Raw genomic sequence first — 23364 nt, forward strand, 5'->3', positions numbered from 1 at the left:
ACAACTGTAGTATGTTCATAAGGCAGTAACGCACAGCCCCAGTGGAATTTAACCCTTCATCCAAAGAATGCAACATCTAGTGCTTGACCAAGCTCTGGCTCGTGTTCTCAAAGAACAATTACTAGAATGCAGGAGTGGTTTAAGCAGCAGCTCCATTACACAAGTGGACGAATCACTGCCTTTTGTAGTCTCTTTCATACCTTCCAAATGGAACAGCTTTAATCTATTTGTGCACTTTGGAATAAAATGCACACAAACCAGTAAATTCAACCTCTATTTTGTTTTAGTACAAAACATTTTATTTAATGATTCAATTAATGACAGCATCACAATGAATAGTCAGGAGCAAAGAGTGTGCCTACAGCACAGCCCAACCAGACAGCCCAAGATCAGGAGCAACGACATTATGTCCAAGAGATCCTACGCAAGGGTATCAGCAATTAACTCTAAAAGGGGGAGAAGCATGACAGACCAAAGAACGATGACAAATGCACACAAGGAGACAAAACTGCCCTATGCAAGTGTAGAATTCATAAATAGCCCTCCGAATTGCAATATTCTTGTCCCGTTCATGAGATTCAGAGTACTGTACCTACCCTCTTGTTGAGAGTGATAAGGTCTAGACTCAAACCATCTCATGAGGGTTTCGATGGAGATTTCTGTATTTTAAGATATCTTTTTTGCCATGACTATTGTTTGATAACACCAAAGGTTGCAGCTTCTAGACATATCAAATTCTAGTGGAAACCCCCCAAATAAGATTGATGTGTCAAAACATCTGCTCAAAAATTGTTCAACTGGTTGCAAGACCAAGCATGTCAACATAGGTATCTCTAGCACCCCCACCACGCCAGCAGACATCTATATCCGCCTGCTTGCACACCAACTTTCAAACTGGTGAGCAGAACAATTGATGGATAAACCCTTGTTGATATGATTGTAGCAAAGATCAACCATCAGCATCTCATTGTGTAGTTATGGGCAACTCTTGGGACAAAAGTAGTTCAGAAAAGTGTTGCCCCAACTCTTTAGATCATGATGTATAATGATTCTACAGAAGGGTCCTCCAAACCCTCCCATACAACAATTTGTATAATGAAGGTGCCAACAGGGTGTAGGAACTCGACAGAGACAATAGAGTGGAAGGGGCCACAAAGCAGGAAACTGTGTACTGAAGAGAGTGGCCTCAAGGCATCAGGCAATGCAGCATAGCATCCCGCCTCTCTATTTTCCAGCTTGTATTTGGAACTCAAGATAGCATCTTTCCATCAACCCAAACATACTTAATGAATAAAATTCCCAAGCCTGATCATGATTTCCAGTGAATCCTCCAGTTGTTAATCTTAAGAGATGCATTGTCCCGCAGTGAAGCCCTCAAGTGTAATAGATAAGTCTTTGCATTCCATCAGACTATGGACTATGGATGGCTGACAAAACGCAGGACCTACGTTACCTCTAAGCTGTACGCTTGCTCAGGATCCCATTACGTTCCACTCAGGCGTTTATCAGCAGTGCACACAATTACGACCTTCTTAAGCATTCATAAGGCACAAGTAAGCTGAATTGTATTAAATGGTCTTAATATTCTGGTCTAGCTCTGTTTACATTAGTGGCACAATGCAAGGGTGACCTTAAAAACCTATTACTATACCCTCTAAGTGTTTGGCATATTACATGCTCAGCCTTTCCTAATCAAGCAGTGCTAACATTACCTTTTAAGGGGAGAATAACACAGCAATATAATTTGCTTGGCCTTCAAAGGATTATAGGTATGCAAATATTCATGGCACTAACAACACACAGCATGAGGGCAACAACAATTCTGGCTCCGCAAGGTGGGATTAACCCAGGAATTGTGGACAAGCCAGAACAAAAGAACATAATACCATCAGCAAATACGGACAGAAGACAATGTACTGTGTTACTATTAACACTGACATTGCCCTGATTTGAAGAAGGCATAGGTCGTGCCTCAACAAGGGCCCTCGTACGGGAGTTCTCAAAAAGAAAGTAATAAAACCATACAAGCTTGTGTACAACAAAGACATCTTTCTTGTGGCGCAGTTCATTGTGTGAAAGTCTTTCCTTTCATGACTACATGAGTGGGGGAAATCTTTCTCAGTTTCCTTTCACACGCACGCGACACTACAAACCTAAAGATTTGAATGGGGGTGCAGGGCGCCTAAAGCTGGTATTCTAACCCCACAACCAACCACTGTTTAAAAGTAGTCCTAGAAGGAAGGTGGTGTTTAAGAGGAGGCAATAACATCGCTTGTCCAGTAGAGCTGAAAGGGCATTGGTGAAATTCCTGTCTTCATGATAACGGTGTGCAGAAATGTCAAGAGCTGTATAAAGTGGAAGAAGTTGTTGAGTTTAAACGCAGAAGGGTGTGTGGTACACACCAGAAGTAGTTGAGTCTGGCAGGAGAGTGGACCAGACAGAAGTGGAAGTAGAAGACTGGGAGTGAATCACGCCGGTAGAAGTTGAAGTATTTAATGGTGGCAGGAGGAAAGCACTATGTTAAATGTTTAATAGTGCCAAAAGACGGGCACTTGAAAAGGAGAAGTTGAAGCTCTGGCATTTCATGGTGCCAGGATAAAAGCACTGTGAGAAACCCTTCATGTTTCATGGTGCCAGGAGAAGAGCACTTTGAGCAACTAACTTATTGTCCCATGGTAGAAATCTTGTATTTCACTGTGGCAAGGAAGAAGCACTGTGATATTTCCAGATATTTCCAGAGGAAGCTTAAGTAGTTTCATGGTGCCAAGGAGCAGGCACTGTGGCATTTTCCTAAGGACGTTGAAGTGCCTCATGGTGCTAAGGAGGAGGCACTGCAATACTTTCTAAGGTAAGAGGTTATATTGTTATATGACATTGCAAGAGGAACAATATAGTGTTGTCTAAAGAACTTCTTGAACTATCTCCTGGAGAAAGAAGGATCTTCTCTGGGTTGAACTGCAAAGTGATAGACATTTCATTTGATCAAAATGACCTTTGTCAGGAATTGTATTTCAACCTTGGATTTTCCTGAAGACTGTTGAGCCTGACTTTGATTTGAAACCCTGGGGAAGGGGAATTCACCCAGGTTAAGAACATTACATTCTAAAGTGCTACACATACAAGTGTTTTACTTACAAGCTGCCATATACCTTTGTTCATTCATATTATTGTATAAGTGTGAGGGCCAGAAATGTTACGCTATAGTGTTTTTCCTTAGTTGGTTTAGGCAGGGAAACCCTGTTAGACTAAATAGGGGTTTGGTTTTTGACTTTTGTTTAATAGAATGGCATGGTTTGAAAAACCCTCTAAAATGTGTCTGCCTCACATTTCTGTCCCATAACAGTTGCCAGCACATTTATTGGCAGTGATGCTTGATGCACAGGATTAACGTGACATTTGGTGTTTTTTGCCACCATTTATCATTCGTTTTTCACATTTTCTTGTGTAAGACAAATATTACACAGCTTTAATCAACTTTCTGATGCTTGTATCTGCTTAGATGTGCATGCTTTGCATAGGCGGACATCTAGTGGTTGGTGCAAAGTATTACTTAATAGTCTTTTCGATTTAAAAAAGGGACTTCACCTGGGCGTTACTGTAATACTATCCCTCCTGTGACATGCACTGTTCCCATGATCCCCCATGTGTCGAGGTCCTCTGATTATTTTCTGACCTGAGGTTGTGTGGAGTATATAGTGAAGTGTTAATGTGAAGAATTGTTTGAAAAACCTCACATAACATATTTTGTCGATGGTGCGTCTACTTCCAACGAGGTGAGGCTGGGTGGACGCATGTGAATCCAAGCAGATACAAGCACCTGAAAGATTATTGTAGGTATGTTATATCTGTCTTCTGAGGCTTGTGGTTCTGCTTAGAATCACATGCTTTGCATAGACTAGCAAACAGAAGGTGGTGGGCTGATAGAACGAACCGAGACACACAAATGTTTAGCACTGCTTGTCCCATGTGCGATTGATTCTTGGCTTGTGTACTGAACTGCATGTGGCCACCTTGCAGTTAGCTTCGGTTGCCAGTTATATGGTCGAAAACAAAAGGATCGAATGCCTTTTGATCGACAGTAAAATGATCGAAAAAAAGGGTCTATTTTTTTTTTTTTTAATGGGGGGGTTCCCCCCCAACCTCCTGTTTTCTTTAATAAAAACATGTTTTTGCCAACCCAAGCTAAAAAAATATAAATAAATAAAACCAAAACCAAAAAAAAACCGACCTTTTTTTCCGATCATTTGACTGTCGATCAAATGGTCATTCGATCCTTTGTTTTCAACCATTTGACTGGACACCAATTAGCTTCTAGTAGCATGTTAGCAAAGAATGCTAACATAGCACTTGTACCACGTGTGGGGTGAGAATTAAGTGTAAATGGCAGTGTCTTGTTTGACAATGTGTAACAGTACTGGATGCACCTTACAATCCATCCTCAAATAGTAGCCTTTGAGACATGGTCCCTGTTATGAAGAGGCAGACTCTGAATGAAGGAAGGCCACACGTTGTGGATGTTGACAATGAGGGTTTATTCAGTAACATCTATAAAACAACCCCCAGCCTCAGATAGCTGCTGAAAGCTCACCTTGACTGGAGCTTCTCACGCCCTCACATTCTCATCCCACAAACAATGACAAGTTTACTTAGACACAGTAACCAGGTGTGGGTGTTCTAAGAACCACTAAGCCTGGGATTGTATGATGTCATGCAGTGAGCACAAGCTCCACATACTTAACTAAAAGTGGGAAAGAAAAGAGATAAATCTTCTCCTAACACCTCCCTTCTTTCAGAAAGCAACTAATAAAATGTCATAGATATAAAACCGAAATATAACTGCAAAGTATATACAACCTGCACAAAACTCTGGGACTGTCCCGAACGACCATGGGAACCTTTTGAACAGTGAGACCTTTGTCTCCTTCTATACATTCTGAGCAGGCTAAAACTTGAGCCTCCACCTCTTTATCTAATCTGGACCACCTGAAATCGGCTCTCACTAACCCCTTAGTTCTCGCCACTCCCAAATGGCCCACATGAGCTAAGTCAATAACAGCATTCCTCATACCAGTTGGAGCCACTAATTGGTGCCCACGATACAAATAGTTACCTTCTATCCATAACTCTTCCTTGACCTTGGCAAAGCCTTCTAAACCAATTTCCTGTTTTCTGATACTGATATTCTTTACAATATTAAAACATTTTCTTATACACCTCATCCTCATTACATGCAGCATCCCACTCAGTTCTCTGAATGCTATTCTGAACCTGAAAAATTTCCAACAAATCTTCTTGACTCATGTCATGCAAATCACTTTTGCTTTGTTCAACACATCTTGACAATGCATCTGCCACCACATTAGTCTTACCACAAATGTGTACCATGGAAAACCTTAAACCTTGCATAGAACTCACCCATTTCATTATGTGGCGAGATACACCCTCTAACCCCTTCTTAGAAAATATGCTCACCAACGGTTTGTGGTCGGTGCATATCACAAATTCTCTCCCCCAAAGAAATCTCTTGAATTTCTCTACACCCCACACACATACCAAGGCTTCTTTCTCTACTACTGAATACCTGGTCTCAGGGTCCCTGAGACTTCTGGAGGCAAGCGCAATGGTATGTAATCCTATTCTATCCTGTTGCATCAACACTGCACCAAGTCCATGATCATTAGCATAAACAAAAAGAAGTGTCTCCTTACCTTCCTCAACTCCTGCCAAGATAGGGGCATTAACCACTGAAAACGTTATGTCTTTAAATTCTGCTTCACATTTCTCATCCCACTGAAAGTTGACACCTTTGCGTGTCAGCCTCTGCATGTTTCTGGTTTTATCCCCCAACCCTCTAATAAACTTTCCATAGAACTCGATCAATCCTAAAAAGGACAACACATCAGCTTTGCTCTTGGGAAGATATCATCTTCTAAATTGCTTCTTCCTTGGGCCTGACTCCACTTCCAGAAATCTCGTGCCCACGATAGACTACTTTCCTGGCTCTGAATGTGCATTTTTCCTTGGCAATAGTTAATCCAGCCTCCTACAAAATTCTCAGCACTCTTGAGTCGCAGATCATGTTCTTTCACATTAGAACCACACACTAGAACATCATCTTGGTAACACATTACTCCTGTTCCACCCCCCAACAGCCTATACATTATATTTTGGAATACAGTAGCAGCAGACACTAAACCGAAAGACATTCTCACACATCTGAACAAACATATAGGAGTTATGAATGCCGTGAGATCTCTGGAGTCTTTGTGAAGTTCTACTTGATAAGCTGAATTCAAGTCAAGTATCGAAAAAACTGTTGCACCTGACACACCAACCAACAAATCATCAATCCTCGGAAGAGGAACAATTTCAGCAACCACCATACTATTGAGATGTCTAAGGTCAATACACAGCCTTATTTGTCCACTTGCCTTCTTAACCACTACAATGGGACTAACCCATTCAGAGGTTTGGATTCTCTTTATAACTCCCTCACTCTCCATCCCTAATATCTCATTTTCTACCTCCTTGCACAGTGCAGGAGGTACTGTGCGTAATTTGGCAGCTTTGGGAACAGCTCCCCTCTTTAATCTAATCTTGTGTACAAATCCTTTCAAACAACCCAACTTTGACTCATGCTCCACCTCCATAATGTCCACTGCATTAACTTGTGTTTCAACTTCTCTCACCATTAGTTACTTGTAAAGAGGGGTCCTGGCCAAAGATGACTGACATCCTGGGATGTACCAGTGACTCCTTTAATAAGTTCCTTGTACATTACATCAGGTACATAAGGTCAGGTACACATATGTTAAGGGCAACATACACCGGCATCCTCTCTCAGGGGTCTACATCTCCAACTAACTCTCACAGATCACCACTCCTACATCAACATTCTCTCAGGCTGCATTCTATGTCACTCACTCCAACATTACATGCATTCTACTCAGCGTCCAGGGGAAGCTTAGTCACAACATATCCCCCCCTTAATAATAACAACAACACCTACCAGCAAAAGACACACACTCACAAACACACACCATCCAATTCACGTGCATCTCTTACCTCAAAACAGGAACACTTTACGCACACACACACACAAACCCTAAGACCGTCCTCACCCTGTGGGCCAATTACTTCTCCAAACAATGTCTCTCCCCTTTTCTACACAGTAAAGAAGAGACACCATCAACATCAACAAAGCTACCCTTCCAAACTCCTAAACATTATCAGGCATACCAGCTCTTCTACAAGTTTTCTCATCTCACAGTGCACAACATCACATCATTCATCCGGCTCCCTCACAAGCCTCTCCAAACCACAACTCACTATTACGCTCACCTGGTCTCTGCAGAGGCGTTGGGGCACGGTTGCAGCCCTCCTGGGGGTGAGGTCGCTCGGGTCCGACTTCGCCCTCTGTGCTTATGTGGTGACTGGTGGCAATAGGTGATGCTGCTCGGGACTGCTCCGGCGTGGAGAATAGGGGGCGTGAGTATGCCAGTTTGTGCGCCTGATCCCCTTCCAGACCCCTTCTCCCAAACCGTGGTACCCGTGGGATGCGCTGTCCCTGGAAAGCTCACCTGTTGATTAGTTTTGGTGAGCACTCCGTCCTGTTCCTTCACTGGTCCCTTGCATGTGGTAGTCCAGTCCTGTTGCGACTAAGCCACTATACTTCAGGTAAGTGTTCTTGTTTGCCTTTGTCTTTCCTCGTCTGTTTTTGTAGTATTGTAAAGTTCGTTGTCTTGTATTGCTGTCCGTTCCACTTTTGATGTTTGCTCTTTTGCTTTCTTCCCTTGCAGGTGATGTTGCCGGCCCGGCAGAAGCTGCGGAGCTCGAGGCAGCAGCCGGAGGGAATGAGGAACGAAGCTGCAGCAGTACAGTAGCTGGTAAATTGTTAGCTAGGGGAGGCGCAGGGTTCAAATGCGGCGCCGCGCAGCCCTAGGACGGGTGTTCTAACCTTGTCTTTCTTCTACACAGGGTCCGAGTTCGTGGATGCGGACTGCGGTGCTGCGGCATCGGGATCTAGATCACTGGATGTCAGGAGATGAGTCTGCAGATGAAGCGATGAAGCACCGGTTTCCTGGAGGTGAGTATGCAGGAGAGCGCCTGGTTTCAAAGGTAAGTAAACTGGTCCAAGCGGCAGGGAGCGTCACGTTGCACGCGAGTGCACAGTAACGCGAAGCACCGGCCTTAAGGATGGAGCAGCTTATATAGCTGAGCTTCTCAAGCCACGCCCACCAAGTTCAGCATGCCTGCCACACCCTGCCACACCCGATGAGTCAGCACATGAAGACCAGGCCTAGGGAGCCACACCCGATGAGGATGTTCTCTGGAATAAAGGCTTTCAGCTCCTGGAAAGTTCAAGCACTTCTGCACTGAAATAAAGTGTTCCTGCTCACATCTATATATGAGCCTGGCAAAGGCACCAGGAATGGGTCCAGCCAGGGCCCCTGTGTTTATGGGTCCCAAAGGGACATAAGTGAGTCAAGTGACCCATTGCCCCCATCACTAGATGGTGTGGTTTTTGTGTTCTGGGGCCTGTGGCTATGACACTCACTGGCTGCACACACCACATTGTCCATTCAACCAGGCTGGATATTCCGAATTCCCGGATAGCCAACACCACAACACTCCGTGTCACTATCCCACATGTGCCCGTGTTGAAAAACACCTTCTACACACACACCTCTTCAACTACAGGGAGCTCTTCATAACACCACTAATCGCATCATACAACCATTCATCATACCACAGGACAGAAGTCAACAATTTCCTTCACTAACACTTCAACATGTCATACAATTTCAATAAATTTGCATTTCTACCAACAATGAGTTCTAAAAGTCCCACCTGTAAAAGCAAAATCATTAGTGTGGCAACATTTCACAAATCACGTTTCTGAACTCCATTTACTGCAAAACTAACCAATCCACACTGCCTATTAATCTTTAAAGTCCATCTCTGGGGAAAAAAATGTTAAACATAACTTTTACTATTAACTCACAAATATCCACTTCACTACTGTGCATTCCTAATAGAGGCCACGACTCATCCAGTGCACACAAAATCAGTTGCACTCACCATCTCATCACATTCATCATAGGATATCTACAGGCAGCACATCACTACTACTATAACAACTAGTAACCCTAACCAAAACAAATAAACAAATTGGTCTTCGTTGCTGCTCCTCCTGTCAGCATCAACTTAAAAGAAAAGTACCTCTGGGGACATGGCCCCTCGTCCCACTGGTCTCTTGACCAGCCCATTTCCAATAACGCTGCCAGTGCTCTTCTGTGAGTGCCCAGCGTACTGCAGTTGTTTGCCGGCATTCGCTTCATTTTCTTTATCTTCTGCGTTGCCCAACACCCTAGCAGTGCCGCCCACGAGCAGCACCCACAATGAGGTAAGGCTTCCTCTCCAGCTTACCTCTCAAGCCCCACAGTACTGAATCAACAACGCTGTGCTTTACTCCTGTAGTGCTTTCATTCCTCAGCAAAGTCACAATTCGAGCTTCTCAGCCCCTCCAAAGTGCTGCTATGGGCTCCAAGTCCCTCCAAGTGCTCTGCTAGAGGACATATAAGCCCCTTCAAAGTGCTGCAATGGCTCCAAGCCCCTTCATTACAGCAACTGAGCTCCAAGCCCCTCCAATGCGCAGCAATGGGCTGGGCTTCAAGCCCCTTCATGTTATGGGGCCTCACCCCCACCCAGGCACTAATTCTTCACAGCTCCTTTATTCAATGTCCCTTTTGCCTGCTGGCTGGCACCTGGCACTGCCTTCTACATCCAGCGCATCCAGCGCTGGCCTTCTCTGCGCCTACTAGCAAACAGCACTGCTCCTTCCTGCGAGAGGATCTTCTTTGGTTGGGGAGCGGTGCATGTCCCTTCCTTTGTGCTGTCCCCCCAGCACAGCCAGCATCCTCGTCGCCATTGTAAAGATGATTCCTGGCCAATGATGACTCTGACATCCTGGGATGTACCAGTGACTCCTTTAATAAGTTCCTTGTACATTACATCTAATAAGTTTAATAAGTAGTGCACTATATATGATGGAGAAAAGTCAAAAGGGTTGATTTTTAATTTCTTCCACCATACTACAACTCATTTCCATTTGTTAAAATAGCAGTGTCTAGTGTTGTGTTTATGGGCTTCTAACATGCACATTAAAGTGGCCAAACTCTATCACTGCAGGAGACAAGCTGCTAAATTGGTTGCCTGGGGTTGATGATGAAGGGATAACCCCTGATTCGGCGTCAATATATTGTAAGGACATGTTAGTTTGATTGGCGGGCAAATGGACATATTGAGGTGGAAAAAACACATCTGATAAGCCTACATCGGAGCTATTGGGATCATTGTAACTTCTCTTGGTGCATCTTGTGGATTACTTTGTTAAACAGTGGGGTTGGAGGATAAGCATAAACAAATGTCCCTGACCACAGTGCGCTCTTCTTGAATTCCTTCTGCGGAAACATGGAGGAGTAAATTAGGAATTTTGTGGGTTTTTCTGTGGCAAATAGATATATATATGGTTGCCCCCAAAAGGTAAAAACCTTGCTTAGAATGGCCGAAAGCAACTCCCACTCAAGTTTGGAGGGCTCATATGTGCCTCTGCTTATTGTGTCTGCTAGGAAGTTGTTTTCCCCTGGAACATGCCGGGATTGGAAATGTATTCCTCTTTGAGGCTCCAGTTCGAGATCTTCTGTGTTAGTGTGGTGTGATGAATCATGCAGAGTACTCACAAAAACCCTACCTATAAGTCTCCTCCCAGGTGACCAGGAGAAGGCAGCCGCTACCTGATCCCGACCCGGGGGTTGGTGTTAGCAGGGAGTATCACCTGGGAGGAGAAGGTCCCCAAGGGAACGGGAGGACTTAGTTGGGAGAGACACAGGATTTTTCTACCTCTGAGGGAGAGTCAGTAATGCCGGAGAATGTAATGGCCTATGCCAGAAGAAGCTTTTCTTTGCCAAAGCTAATTGTCTTGATGGTAGTGAAAACTATAACAACCAGTCATATGTTGGAAGTAAAAATCCCCCTTCCAAAATCATACCCATGTATAAAGGTGAAAACTCCTATGTCCAACATGAGAAGGCTAAAAGTGAATCTTATGAAAAAAGAGGAAGGCGAGGCGCGCACTCCAGTTCCCAGTCAAATATAATTGATGCAAGTAGTAACTGGGTCAAATCTAAAAATAGAACAAGTATTAACAGGGTTAAATCCCATGTGCTGCAGTTCAGTTGCACTGTTGCTCTTCTCCTGCAAGCGCTTTCCTGTCACAAAGAATCATCAGGGAGGCTGTATTTCTTTACAGGTGTTGGCAATTAGTTGCTTTTTCAGTCTCTTTCAGTCTCAAAGGATTCTGGAAGCTGTATTGATGACATTATTTGCAATTCAGGTGACCAAGAACCAACACCCCTCCAAGAGCACAAATCTTTCCCAAAATTGGGGGAGGGGAGAAAACCATCATTATGGCTCTCTCAAGTGGGGCACAGTAACCCTGGTGCTGCTGCCTCTGGAGCCCGGGACTCCCATAACATTATGTAAAAAAAGAGGAAGTCGAGGCGCGCACTCCGGTTCCCAGTCAAATATAATTGATGCAAGGAGTAACTGGGTTAAATCCCAAAATAGACCAATTGAGACTGATCTGTAACACCTCAAAAGACAGCCTCCCTGAAGATTGTTAGAGACATGAAAGCACTTGGAGGAGAACAGCAACTTGAAATGCAGCAGGTATTCAACACTGGGGACTAGAGTGCGCGCCTCACCCTCCCTCTGTTTCTCTACATAAAAGTGAATCTTTAAATATTACCAGATTAGATTCTGAAAGGCATAATCTCCCTAAAGAGCAAAACCATTTAGTATAACCTTATAATACTCCTTTTAAAAAGGGGCTTCAGGATAGAAACGAAGTTTGTATCCATTATTTCCTTAAAAAGAGTGAATTGAACATAGGGGACTTCACGTCCCACAGTGCCAAATGTACTGGGACAAAGAAGGGGGATGCAGAGGATCTGAACTGCAGGTAGTAGACCATTATTGTTAATGATCCACAACTGAGAGAGACTGAAACATAAAAGGCCTCCTCAGGTGAATGCCATAGAGAGGAGCAGCAGTAATGTAAGGTGGAGTGCTTGCCGTGACTCCACATGAAGATTGCAACTGGAGGAAAGAAGAGACATAGGAAACGCCAAAACTTGCTGTACGGATGCTGGTTCTACGATGGTCTCTTCCGTCAGGGCCTCTGTTTGCGGAGGTCGCACAGCGGGAAGTGTTTTGTGTAAAAGCTCCCCCCCCACCCCCTCCTAGGATAATGTTTGCAGAGATTGTGCAGCGGGAAGTGAGAAAAGGGAACTCTATTCCTTAGGCAAGACAGGCTCGGGTGGCAGGCAAGCACCTGAAATCCTCTGGAGCAAGAAACGCTCCAATTTTGAAAAGTTGGAATGAAGAACACAGAGCGAAGCAGTTATGGAGTCTGCCCGAAGCAGAAGAAGCAGAGAACCAGACAGCAGCGGAGCAAGCGGACTCGCAAGCCAGACCCAGTTAGTTCAATTGAATACTGTGACCCCGAAACGCTCAGTAACCACCCGCTAGCCGATCTCAGGCATTTTGAATGAACAAGAAAGAAGCAAAGTGGCAGAAAAGTAAATCCTATGTGTATCAAACTGGTGTAGAGCTGACAGATAGTTATTCTGAAGGTTACGCTGATATGAAGGAGAGAAGGTGGTTGAGTAATTGTGAATTTAAAGGTCAGAATAACTGCCATCAACACTCGAGGGCCTTATTTCTAAAACCCAGAGCAAACAACTATTTCCAAAGCCAAAAGAGGACACTAACGAATCTAGTTGAAGAGAACCAATATTGCCAAAGTCAAAAGGGGGCAGTTAAGTAACCAGCTGTGTATGGACCCCATTATAAAAAGGAAAAAGAGGCAATAGAAAGAGCTGACTTGAATAAGCATTGCCTAAGCCAAACAAGAGTGGGAGAAACGCTGTATCAGCACTTGGTTCAAACCAGAGTGGGAGAAAAAGAGTGGCAGGAAGACTGCCCTTCTGACAGAAGGCATTCAGGAGGAGAGAAGTATAACCTGCATTGCAAGTGGCAATCAAAAGTGTGGAAGAAACAGCACTAATGTGTTTCATGTTTTCCCAGAGGAAGTAGTCGACACTGAGGTTGTGGAAAGTCAAAGACTTCATAAGTTGTACGAAGCAGAACTGTGTCACACAAGTACTTGTACCAGTGTTAGTAGTAATTTCATAATGTCCTGGCAGGACACTACAGGGCAAGGGACCTTGTAGTGTAGGCCTGGCAGGTGAGTGGACAGGCAAAACTCATTAAAGTACTGTGGTATTCTAAAAAGTGTTGAAGAAGAAGAAAAACAAACTCATGATTAATTGCTGTCGAATTATCTTGACTAATTAACATTGTTGATGAAAGTGCATTATGAACTATTGCATTAGCATCCTGGCGAAAGTAAGTTGGTTGACATAAATACACTGTGGAAGTACACCCCTTCCTTGCAAAGACGTAATTGCTCATGAGAGTGCATCATCCTGACAGAAGTATTTTGTTGATTTTGATGAAATGTGGAAGTACTCCTTATTATTGTTGCTAATAAGTGGTTTTGGGGAACTCTCTACCATCAGTGGAGAGTCAAAACACCTGCTGAACATTTTGACTTGTTGAATAATCCCAAGTGAAAGACTTTCTGGTGGAAGCGGAACTTTCAATCAGATGGAAATCCTGATTGAATCTGGGGAAGGGCAATTCATGCAGATTACAAGGAGGAACAGTTAACAGGCCTTGTAGACAACTGTTCATTTTGTTATGTTTGAACTGCTATGCATTACCTTGATGAGTTTATTTTATGTACAAGGGTGAGGGACAGCATTCTTTTGTAAGTGTGTTTTCTTTAGCTTATTTTATAGATTGGGAAATCCTCATTAGGTTAGGGATAGCGAGGCATTTATTAAACCATTTTGAGTTTAATAAAATGGCATCTTTTGAAAAACCTTCACAAAGTTGTCCGCCTCACATTTCTGACCCCTCAGTGGACAGACTGAGTGAGTGAGTCAGTCAGTCAGTCAGTCCCGCTCTGTTTGTTGATGTAATACATGCCTGTTGTACTGTCTGTAACAATTAGCACTTTCTTCCCAAATAATTGATGTTGGAAAGTTTGCAGCACCTTGAAAACTGCTAGCAACTCTAGGGTGTTGATATGTTTCATGGTGAGTTTGTGACCACATGCCCTGTGCTGTTTGAAGGAAACAATGGGCTTCCCAACCCGAGAGTGAAGATTCTGTTGTGATCGTCAGGTGTGGTGGTGGATTGAGAAAATGTTTTCCCTGTAACAGGTTTTCTTTTGTCTACCATTGAAGATCTGACATCAGTGCTTGCGAAACCACCACTAGATTGTCTCAATTGGCCTCTGCCTGCGGCCATTGTTTCGCTAACCACTCTTGCATTAGACGCATATGAAGCCTTGTATGTGGCACGATGAAGAAGCATGACATCATGCCGAGAAGGCATGCAACCCTTCTGACTTTTATCTGTTGACCGGCTGTATAACAAGGTATTTGATTAATTAGGTTTTGGACCCTCTCATTGGAGGGGAAGACCAAGGTGACTTTTGTTCGAATGATTTCCCCCAAGAATTGTTTTTTTCTGACTGGGGATTAGGCTCTACTACTTCTTTTCATTGATGGAAAAACCCAGTTTGTGCAGAAGATTTATTGTTTTCTGCATACTTGGGTGACATATTTCCTGTGTTTCTCTGGTTATTAGCCAGTTGTCCAGATAAGCGTACACTGAGGTTCTTTCTCTGCCTAGGTGTGCTGCCACCACCGCTAGTACCTTTGTGAATACACAAGGGGCTGATGCGGTCCTGAACGAGAGCACTTTGAATTGATAATGTGCTTGACCCACTTTGAACCGTAGACATTTTCAATTCGCAGGCAGTATTGAAATATGAAAGTATGCATCTTTCATATCTAGTGTTGCCATAAAGTCTCAATTTTTGAGAAGTGGGATGACTTCTTGAAGGTTTGTCATCCTCAATTTCTGTGGCTTTACATATGTGTTTGCTGGCCTTGGGTCCGCCACTGGGTTTTTGTCTTGTCTTTCTTTGGAACAAGGAAGTACACATAATAAATACCCTTGTTTACCTCCGATGGTTGAAAGGGTTCTTTTGTAGGCCCCTTTTGTAGCACTATCTGTATTTAGTCCTCTATAATGTGCAGATGTTCTACTGGTATCCTTCTGTGCCTTGGCGGGTGATTGCACAGTTCCTCAAACTCACTGCTATACCCATTCTATACAGTTGAAAGCACCCACTTGTCTGTGATGATCCCCTCCCATTCATGGGTGAATGTCGTTATGTGACCCCCTACTGGTGTGATATGAGAGGGGACCTGGAACAGGGAAACAGCTGAGCCTCTTAAGATTTGGCCTCTCTCCTTGTCCAGCCCCATCTGAATTGCCTTGGAAATGAGGACTGAGTGAAAGACAGTTGACCTTTGTTTCCGAACCATGAGGAGGAACCTGCACTAGGGTAGTAAGTTGTCTGAGCTGCAAACCTTGGTAGCTTTGGGGTAGCTTGAGTCTCTGCTCAAAAGCCTGACTACCTGAGCCACGCATGACTTTTTAATAATGTGCCCTCCGCGCTAATTCTCTCAGCAGCATCTGCTGAGTCTAGGGTGCTCTTAAGTACTGCATTATCAGTCTGTTTTCAGGTAGGTCTTCCAGGTCTGTAGCTGTGTTAGCCTTCTCAAAATATTCATCTTTGTATGTGTAAAGGTCTATTTCTACTGGCTCAAAGATTCAATAACGTCTTTGAACAGAACTACTTAATAGGAACAGTTAGCAGTTTAACTGCAATGGATGAGGTGGCACCACGGGAGGTTCCCATTGTCCTTGTGCTGTCAGTCTTTACCACTGTGTTGGGACAGTGGATTATGCCACCTTGTCCAAATACATAATTAAAATACTGTATAAGATACACTGGTATTTTTCATAGTAAAGTAGTGCCTGCCTCTCTAGATTTTTTATACTATTCTACTGGATCAACATACGTAACAGAAGGATCTGGTTTTAGCATTTTAGACGGTACCTTCTCCTCTAAACCCCGTTTGTGTTAAAGAGGGTCTTTTTCTAAACACTCCATGCATTTTGATTGTGGCTCTGTTTTGCATCTGGCTGAAATTCTAAATAGCTCTCTACTGCATCTAGCCATTTTGTTCATGGTTACTTCAAACCTCTCATTAGTCCATTCACCTAAAGGGTTTAAGGGTTTGTGCACTGGACACTACCCTTTTCTTGAGTTTTGCCCAGTTCTTGTGGTTGTTTCTTCTTTTTGAGACATCAGATAGAACTAGTTATGACAAATTTGTTTTGTTTTTTCAACATGCGTTTAAAAAGTAGTTTTCGGCACGTATTTTATTTTAGTTGCAGTATCCTTTGGTGAGAAATGTTAGGAACCTTTGCTCCACTGACCGGGAAGGCGCTGAGGTTGCTATATCCTCTGCGGATTTCGGACCCTTTGACGGAAGCATCAACGAGGATCCAGTGGGCGCAATGTGTTTGGATCTGGCTGGTGTTCCCAGCGACGACGTCGAAAGTTGCAGTGCGCTCATTCAGTGTGTTCAGCCTTGTCGCTAAGTGAAGTCTCCATAGCAGAGAGTGACGCTTGCTGTTCAGAGCTGGGGACTGGCCGGTGGGAATTCTGCGATCGCCAATCAGATATCTCTTCAGCTTCTGAAACTGAACCAGAGCTGACCTGTTCTGAATCAGACTCTTTAGCTTTGGCATGGCAGGGTAGTCCGAAAATGCCTCGGCCTGAAACGCAACAATTGCCCAGCGTTTTGACCGCCTATCTTTGAATGTTATTGGTTTAAAAAGCCTATACGACCAGCATTTATCTTCCCGGTGATCCCTAGCAAGACAATAATTGCAGATCTATGTATTTATTTCCACAGAAACCCTTTATTGCACATGGGTCAAAATTTAAAAGGGGGTATTTTCCATGTCAGAAGTGTGAAGGAGTCTCCCTGACTAGTCCCCGGGGATCGGTCAACCAGGTGGCCAGGACATGACCATCGCTATAGGATCCAGTTTCTGGGGGTGTACCGGTGAGGGAGGATCACCTGGATGAGGGGACCTCAGGGAGTGGAAGCGGGACACCGACGAGTGAGACGCGGTATCCCCCTTTTTATAACATCTTTTCCCCAGCCTACCACGTAGGATACTCCGACACTCTACCCCCGGACCCCTTTATGACACAAACACTTTCTTACACCATGAAAGACAACAGACTAACGCTAGAGCCATTTACCTGACATGTACCAACATGTTAGGCAGAAACCTGGGCAGTTCCCTTACGGACCACTGCAAAAGATTTAAGACTACAGGTGTTGGCAGTAAACCCACTTGGTAGCAGTCTGTACCACCCAGATTTACCTGGTAGCTGTGGCTGAGCAGTCAGGCTTCCCTCAAGAAGAGTTAGGCAGTATGCAAAGTATACACAATAGGCACTGAGACACAATAGTACAAGCAAACACTGACCAGAGCTTTGGTAACAAAGTATATAATTATTTATTTAAAAACACACAGTTTGAAACACTCCAGCACTCTTATTGTAAAATATTCTAAACACAGTTACTATTGTAATATATACACCCCTTTTTCCTTATCAGATAAGTCACAGTAAAACACCACTTATTTTCATACAGAGGTGAGCGCTTAACTAGATTGCACTCCAATAAGTTTGTGAGAAAGGGAGGGAAAAAGACAGAATATGGAAAGGTACACCACTCTAAGATTCAGGAACACTATTAGCAAGGCAGAAGAGCAAAAGTCAATGGTGAGCCAAAGTCCAAAGGCTGGGCCCACTCTTAGAGAGAGCAGAGCACAAATGCGCCCAAGATCACACAGTTACACTAGGCTTAGAAAGTCTTGCAGAGGGTTCAAAAAGAGTTTAGAGAGGCTTAAGAAAGTTTAGCCAGGGTGTCCCAGACTAACCCAGGTTCGAAAGCCGGGGGCTAAATCTACCCCGTACAGTCGGTAGCAAGGGAAGCCAGGCGGGACACGGTACCTTAAGTGGGAAGGATCCTCCAGCGGTGGCAGTTGTTCCTGGTAGTGGGTGCAAGTTGCGTCGTTGTCCAGGGGAAGAGAAGATCTCGACTTGGAGGAAAGATGAAGGTCGTTGCACTACCAGGGCAGAAACCAGCCGCGGAGTTTTCCTGTTAAAGGTGGTACCTTTGTTTCGCGGTCGTGGTAAAACGTGGTGTCCCGGTTGCCGGGGTGCTTGGCACAGGCAAGGCGGCCACGAGGTACGTCGGGAAGGCGAAAAGACGGTGAAACTGGTTATCCCCACCAGTCAAAGGAAGAAGACTCTCCGGCGGGAGATCTCCTCTGTCGTTGGGAAAAGTGGTGAGGCAGTCCAGCAGGGCTCCACCGGTCGTGGTGTCGTGGCAGGTCGGCTCAGCTTCTCCCTCGTCGGATTCTTAGGTCCTGTGGCGACTTCTGAAGTTCCAGTCCCCAAAGCCCTGCTTTTATGCAGCAAACCCCCATTCAATCAGCCTAGCTGTCACTCAAACATGCTAAGTGGTGAGGCGGCCGGCTCACCACTTGGGCCAATCAGGATGGAGTGCGACTTGAGTTGCCTAGGCAACTCAGTCCAGGGTGCCTAAATTTCCCTCCACCCCTCCTAAGTACCCCAGACAGAGTGGCACCACTTTGGAGGGCTTCTGTGGAGAAGCCCGCCAAAAAGTGGAACAAAGGGCTCGACTTGGGTTGGAGTCACAGAAGAGAACACAAACGTCATTTTAGAATCAAGTTTTGGCAAAAAACACCAACCGGAGAATTAATATTAATTAAATAAACCGGCGGTATGTTCGAGGCTACCGTAAATAATTAAATAAAGGTAGTAGCCTAAAACAATGGGAATTCCCATAGGAAAATATTTGCGGTTGAATATAAAAAGTAGTATCCACTGCCACCAGCCAAAACTCGATCAGGGGGGACGGAGACGTCCCCCCTCGACTAACAGACCCCGGGGCAATTGAATTGCCTCAGCCAGTACGTCCACAATATGATGGTTTGTACTGGTTCTGTTCAGAATTTAAGACTAGTAAAGTCAATGGTGACTTTACATGCCCTGGGAGACAGTAGTCAGTCCCAGGGTATGGAGTCTATACTGGGGGGTCACTATGACACCCCTGTGTTACTGCACGGAGGGTGCTGTGTAACACATCACAAAAACACATGAAGCCCTATGGAGTAAAAGACCCCATAGCCCATTAAACACATCTAGATTCAAAGAAACACACTCAAATCATGTCCAAGAGTGAGGATAAAAGAGTCTCACTCTTGGCAGGAGAAAAAAATAAACCTCAAAAATCCAGCAAAGCTGCTGGGGGACTCACTAGGTTAGGAAATTCAGCCTAAACCGAGAATTCTCCCTAACACAACACAAGGGTCAGGCAATTGACCAGAACCACACACACCTGACGGCCCTTTCCCTTCCCCTCAGGGATAAAAGGTGGAGCACGACAACACACTACGAGCAAGGCAGATGGCACGATAAACAGCTATCCAAGCACAGCAGTTCACTAGAAGGAGAAAGGCAGCAAGAACCAAAACGGTGACAAGGAGAGAAACTACCTTGCCCTTTCCAACCCAGACCCGCAAAGCCTCCCTGAAAGGAATCGCAAGACTGCGAACACTAGCCAGCGTGTGTTGCAGCAGATGTCAGCAGTACACGGAGCATGCCTAGACTGATAATCAGAAAGGGGAGGGACGCTTGCTATCGTGGTACCGGCATTGACTCCAGAGACAAGAAAAGCCAAGCGGTTCTTCACAGCCGATGAGTCGAGTGGAGAACCGATAAGAAACCAGACTGTGTTGAACGAAAGTCGAAAAGGGCAAATTAAGGAAAGTTCAAAGAAATGTTAACATTAAGGGAAAACCAGCTGCAAAGAGGGCCAACACCAGGTGGGTGCTCATTCGAGAGACTCTGGCTGATCCCATGTTTGTTGAAACTACCAATACCAGAAGGCCCTAGGAGAGCCAGAAGGAGAAGGTCAAAGTGATCATTCAGGGGTCTAGCAAAACCCCCTGTACAGTCCAAAGTCTTTGACCTACACGTAATTGGAAAGCTAAGGGAGGTGTATCCTGTATAGTGCTACAAGAGAAAGAACTGTATGACTGGCAAGAGTGAACCCGACGGAAGGATGCCGATGGAAAGGGGCAACATCTGAAGTCCCAAAGAACAGTGTGTTGACAAGAGTGAACCCGACAGAGGGATGTCCACAGTGAACTGTTTAAAAAAACATCAAGGCTTGTGAATGCCACAGGTGAAATTGTTTTGAGGAAAAGCCGTAGTGAACCTGACAGAGGGAGGCTGATATTCGAGAGGGGTCTGAGCCCAGAAGAGGGGAACCCAGGGGGGAATAAAACACCCCACGTACCTTTTGGAAGGGAACTTTTTGTTGGTTATTTTGAACACACCTGGAAGGCAAGAGACTTTTTGTGGAAAGAGACTTAACCAACGAAGGTCCTGATAGCTGAAAACAGAACTGCCGTCTCGTGCTGGGAAAGCTCAAGAGTGTGCAGTGCTAAGGAGTCCCGCCTTGTCCCGTGCTCAAAACATGGGGAAGGGAAACCCCCGGCTACCACATCCTGACCTATCATTTGTGAACACTTCTTTCTTGCTTGTGAATCTTATCCCACACTCTTTTTGTATTTAGTTGTAAGGACTGGCAATATTTCAATTATTTAGTTTAGGCCCTTTAATTTGACAAGACGCCACTAGGACTGCCTTATTATTATTATTTGATGGTTGTAGCTTGTTTCCATCTTACCTGCACATGCAGTTTAATAAACACAAAATGGCAACAACCTTGCACGGACGATTCCCACTGAAATTTACCTACGTTCTACAGTACCAATACCAGCTTGTTGGCCAGACAAATTGAGCAGCCAATGCCTTAAACTCTACTGAGAAGACAAAACCATAACCAGACTAATGAACCACCAGTGGCAGAATGGGAACAAGTTGCCAACATTCTCTAGGAAACATCTAGATTGGGAGTCCTTGATGATTCTGGAAGATTGAATAGTCTGATTGAATAAATTAAGATAATAGACAGGGCTCACACTTGCACACCAATCTCTAACACTTTCACTCCCACACTGGAAACAAACGAGTCCCCATCTACACACAAAGTCCAACTACATCTAGCAAGCCATACAACATTTTACCACTAGATGTATTCTCCAAATACAACCATCCACTCTAAGAACTATCTCCATCCAGTACAACAGCCTTTGCAAATGGATGCTTTGCTAACCTCACAGAGACATTGAATCCAGAAAGCCAAAAGGCGCGGCCACAAGGCACGGCCTTTTCCCTCTGGACCCTAGGCAAACACGCAGACAATACAAACGCCTCACCGCATCCAGCAAGCGCTGCAGCTGCCTTTTACCACGAGATTCACAGAAAAACATACTAAGTGTGGCGGCATCCCCCCTTGGCTGACTCTCACCCTGACACAGCCCTCTCCATTCTCCACTCTGCTATATCTGATACTCTTGATATCCTTGCCTCTGTCATGAGAATCCGCCTGAAGCCCAAAGTCAAGTGCAACTCCTGGTACGACTCAGACCTCGTCACCCTAAAACCCAAGTGCAGGGTGGCTGAGAGGAAATGGTGTGCTTCATGTGCATCCTCTGACAAACTGGCCTGCCGCCTGTTGCAAAGGCAATACCGACACTCTGTCCGAACCAAAAAGAGAGCTCATATCCAAGCCCGCGTCTCTGCGGCCTCCAACAACTCGGCTGAAATCTTCAAAATCTGCAAGGAACTGGCCAATCCTGCCGCAGTCTCTACCTCTCCTGTCCCTTCCCAGGCCTTCTGCACGGCACTGGCTTCTCACGTCATCTCTAAAACTCAGGACATCTTGTCCTCTCTCTCCTCCTCTCCCCCTTCCTCCCTATACTCCCTGCTCTTCCTCTGGCCCTTCCTCGGCCACCTCTCCCCCCTCTTTCTCTGCCTTTCATCTGTTCACCGCTGATGAGGTTTCTAGACAAGTCCGATCTATGAAAGTCTCGTGGAAACAGGTTCACCCCTGTTCCTCCAAAACCATCAAGGACCACATCGACTCACTGGCTCCTACCCTGGCTGATTTCTGCAATCACTCCTTCGCCACTGGAGTCTTCCCTTCCCCCATGAAGCACTCCCTTGTGCGCCCTCTTCTTAAGAAACCCTCTGCCGACGCCTCCTGCCCGGCTAACTATCGCCCAATCTCATCACTCCCTACCTGGGAAGGCTCCTGGAGAAACTGGCCATCTCCCAACTTAATCTCCACACTGAATCTGTTGGTTGTCTTCATGACCATCAGTCTGGCTTCAGAGCTGCCAGAAGCACGGAAACTGCTCTGCTGAACATCCGTGAAGACCTGCTCTCCAACCTTAACTCTAACACCCCCTGCGTCCTCATCCTGCTTGAGCTCTCCTCTGCCTTTGACACTGTCAACCATACCATCCTGCTCAACCGTTTCTGGGATAATCTGGGTATCACTGGTCAGGCTAAGGCGTGGCTGACTTCTTTACTCTCTGACCGACCCTCCCAGGTCCAGCTTGGGTCCTTCCTCTCCGCTATCTTTTTCTGCATCTGTGGTGTCCCCCACGGCTCTAACCTCTCTCCATGGCTGTTCAACCAATATCTGGCACTCCTTGCCCACCGCATCGCCATTCTCTGCCCCAACTTTCAGTGCTATGCGGCTGACACCCAGCTCATTTTCAGGTTACCCTCGGCCTCCTCCTCTCCTTCCCTCATCTCGGACTGTCTGTCTGCTATCCAAGAAAGATGTGCCGCCAATGACCTCTGCCTGAATGCCAGCAAGACAGAGACTTTCCTCATCAGCACACCCGCTCCCTCCTTCCCTGTAGCTCTCTGGCCGCCCTCTCTTGGCCTTCTTCCAGCTCCCACCTGCAAGGCTAAAACCCTTGGGGGCATCTTCGGCTCCACTCTCCTTCTCCTCTCACATCTCTGACGTCTCTAAGAAGTCGCACTACCAGCTGCACCTCCTCCGAGGGATTCTTCCTTTCCTCTCCTTCCCCTAGAAGCTCACTGTCTCCAGAACTCTGGTTCTCTCTAGGCTGGACTATTGCAACAGCCTCTTTCGTAATCTACCTGCTTCTACTCTCCGCCCTCTGCAACTTATCCAAAACAGGACTGGGAGACTTGTCCATCGCCTCAAGCCCAGGGCTCGTATCTCTCCAGGACTGAAATCTCTGCACTGGCTCCCAGTGGCTGCAAGGATTAAGTTCAAAAGCCTCTGCATCTGCAACGTCCGCAAGTTGTTCTGA

The 23364-nt window shown here is 45.3% G+C and overlaps 1 protein-coding gene across 3 annotated transcripts in view; it reads right to left on the reverse strand.

The window, feature by feature from the left end:
- Positions 1-23364, reverse strand: part of LOC138497986 (ubiquitin carboxyl-terminal hydrolase CYLD-like) — a 1189455-nt gene that overhangs the window by 538644 nt on the left and 627447 nt on the right. The gene's annotated exons all lie outside the window — the stretch shown is intronic.

This window comes from Ambystoma mexicanum, chromosome 5q (genome assembly GCF_040938575.1).
Source record: "Ambystoma mexicanum isolate Mex_15411 chromosome 5q, UKY_AmexF1_1, whole genome shotgun sequence".
NCBI classification, from domain to species: Eukaryota; Metazoa; Chordata; class Amphibia; order Caudata; family Ambystomatidae; genus Ambystoma; species Ambystoma mexicanum.